Here is a 796-nt window from a genome sequence, read left to right on the forward strand (position 1 = left end):
TATTGAAAAGGTAGTGAGTGGAGAAAAGAGGGAAAGATGTAACTTAAATAAATGCATAGCCGTATCATAACTGGCCTGCATGTAAAAGTTACAGAAGGTTCAAGCAGAGGTTGAAGGTAAAGAATTTCAATATCAAATTTATTTTCAACTTAGTTCTTGGTAAGTGTCTCTGTGTTCCCTTTTTGCTGTGATATTTGCTGTTTGAAGGCTTTAAATTCCAGTGGCAGGAATTAAGAGCAGTGTTTTTATTTTGTGGGCATTGAGATGTTAGAACACTTGGCCTGCTTTCTACGGATGGAGGGGAAATGAAAAAAGACTGCAACAGTGAAAGTTGCCAATTGAGAGCCCTGCAGACTTCCTTCCCAAAGAGCCGGAGCCCCAGATTATGCAGATGACATCCAGCTGCTATGGACAGATAGCTCCTCTCTCCCAGCCTCATTTGTACAGAATGGATCTCAGCCTTTCAGGGATTTAAATTAGACTCCCATAGCTTCAGCACACCTGCAGTGACCTAAATGAGCATGTGCAATTTTATAGACTAGACCTCTGGGTCAGTGGGAAGTGAGAAACAGGGGAGAAGGGGAAAGTGAGTGGGATAGTCATGTCTGGGTGGTGTCAGCTGCCCAGAACATGAAAGGTGTCTAGTTCCTCATAACTTTGGCTATGAGCATGAAGGCAAATTTGGGTTACCTGATAGTTACCCGTTTTATTGATTTGTTAAGATAAACAGAACGTAATGACTTCCCTTAAAGGATGTGTGTGTGTGTGTGTGTGTGTGTGTGTGTGTGTGTGTGTG

At 42.5% G+C, this 796-nt stretch overlaps 1 protein-coding gene across 1 annotated transcript in view; it reads left to right on the forward strand.

The window, feature by feature from the left end:
• The window catches only part of KAT2B (K(lysine) acetyltransferase 2B), a gene marked incomplete at its 5' end in the record, with an annotated part of 49,832 nt that overhangs the window by 4,082 nt on the left and 44,954 nt on the right, over positions 1 to 796 (forward strand). The gene's annotated exons all lie outside the window — the stretch shown is intronic.

This window comes from Galeopterus variegatus, unplaced genomic scaffold (assembly GCF_000696425.1).
Source record: "Galeopterus variegatus unplaced genomic scaffold, G_variegatus-3.0.2 Scaffold9303, whole genome shotgun sequence".
Taxonomy (NCBI): domain Eukaryota; kingdom Metazoa; phylum Chordata; class Mammalia; order Dermoptera; family Cynocephalidae; genus Galeopterus; species Galeopterus variegatus.